Source organism: Amphibalanus amphitrite, unplaced genomic scaffold (assembly GCF_019059575.1).
Source record: "Amphibalanus amphitrite isolate SeventyFive unplaced genomic scaffold, NRLGWU_Aamphi_draft 000581F_arrow, whole genome shotgun sequence".
In the NCBI taxonomy this organism is placed as follows: domain Eukaryota; kingdom Metazoa; phylum Arthropoda; class Thecostraca; order Balanomorpha; family Balanidae; genus Amphibalanus; species Amphibalanus amphitrite.
Window position 1 is genome coordinate 169,035 of NW_024882075.1, and position 2,231 is coordinate 171,265.

Here is a 2,231-nt window from a genome sequence, read left to right on the forward strand (position 1 = left end):
ATTCACTGTCATCACTATCACTCTCATCGCTCTAAATTGTGTACATATGTACCTATCAATAAAATAACGTATGATCCTCATTTCCATTCCACAGTGACACCAGCTCGCCCATAATTATTCCCACCAAAACAATGCCCAAAATTAACAATAACAAATACTCCGACTAATTGAAGACAGTTCTCCGCCACCCATGGTCTCGGCCAAATTTAGTCATCAAAACCGGCGGCCATTATCCCGGTGAGGGGCGCGCCGGGGTCTCGGCTATTTGTTCGCGCTAACGTTGATGGTGGATTGGTGGGCGGAGTGGGGGAATTGGAAGGCGGGATGGGACAGAACACGGGGACAGTAGGGTCGGCTGGTGGGGTGGGGGGAGTCAAAGGGGGCGACGACAGGCTGACGTGACCCCAGCTACTCGCAGCAGGGGGTGGCAGGGCCGGGGATCAGTGGACAAGCGGCTCTCGCGGTGCCGACTGCGAGGTTGGTCAGATAGTTTTGGTCCGTGCTGGTCCATGGATTGGTGGGTTTCGTCGGAGTGGTATGGCGAGAGATTATTTGGGTCGATTGGGATGGATTAAAAAGGCAAGGGTGGTAAGAACGAAATGGATAATCGGGGGTGGGGATATGTGTGTAATGCGGACTATTGTGGAGCAGGGAAGAAAGTATTGGAATAGCTGCGGCTGTGTGTGGGTGTTATTTTGAGTTTTTTTTTAGTTATTTTGGATCAGATGTGCAAAGAGCTATGATTCACAGTAGCTCATCTTACATGTATTTTGCGTTTAATTCTTTTTCGTTTTTCCTTTCCTTATTCCGTTTTTATCAGTCATTTTTTTTTCACCTTTCACCGTTTCTCCGTGTCCTGCTGCCCTCCTTCCATCCTCCTGTCCTCCTCGCCCTTTCCTCCTTCCTTACTGATTGCTGCGTCTGTTGGGGCTGATTATCGGCCTGCGATGATAATTTGTGAGTCCTGCTCATCCAGCCAGGGGCGACAAGCCGTCTGCTGCCTGACCCCCCCTCTCCCCTGTGACCCCCCACCGTACCCTGTGAGTGCCCTCTTTCCTCACCCCCCCCCCCCCCTGTCAGCGTTCCGTCGATCAGGTATTTCCGAGCCTTCCCGTGCGGTGCCGCACGCGGGGCTTCAATTTTCCGACCGCTCCGTGTTTAACAGGCTCAAATTGTCTCGGCAGACGCGTTGGGGAATGTGATGATATGTTTGTGTGAGTGGGCGTAGAACAAACTCATAGGAAAACTGGGTGGTTTGGTTGGGATAGTTTGGTATTTTCTAATGGTAATTGAGAGGAAATGTGGCTAGTTGTGTTAGTCAGCTTGGATGGTTCATTCCTGTGGTTGCAAATCGTTTGTTTGCCTAGCCCCGGTACATGATATATGAGCAGTTTTAGCAGTGTCGTTGTGTTAAACATGCTTTGGGCTTGACGAGCTCATATCGCGTTCATGAGCAATAAATGACGAATCTCGTGAGAATGGAATAGCGACTTTGGCTCACGTTTCTTATCTTTCCCTTTGGACACATAGCTGAGATCATTTAGACATGGATCATAGGGCTCACGTTGGGATTAATGGGAGTTGAGGTTTGGGAAGTATTTGCTCCAGTTCTTGCACCAGTTTGTACCATGAGTGGCTTGGGAAAGCTGCTAATGACTTTCAGCTGACCTGGGACTTTCTTCTGAGAGTTATTTGAGGGAGCGTCTTCTTGTCACGTTTGCTTCTCCCCACGATGGACGATAAGCTCTATAAAACAAACTATTATCGGTCATTACGAAGTATTATCGGTCAACTCCTAACCTTTCTGCGTCCCAATGACAGAAGCTCACTTTTCAAATGCACGACTAAAAATATCAAGAAATATTCAAATAACGAAAACCTATTTATACTACCAACCTGTGCGATTATTCCGAGCATGATTGAATATGTACACATTATCATGGGATTTATTTACAATGTATTATGCTTCGAAATTTTTCAATCGCATCTGTAAAAGCAGTCCGTGCATTTTTATAGCTCATCGACAATAAATCCATCCATAATCAATCCATCAATAATCCAAAACATTTCTCTCTATCTGTTCGTACTTAACGAACTAAGGACGCTCGATATTTGGCTCCAATGTCATCTGGATTGAGTCGTCTTTGCGCTTCATTGATCGTGCGGCTTAGCAGAGTTGATTACACAGCCTGATTTCGCGGTTTGGCATCGAGGTTCGATTCACGATATTT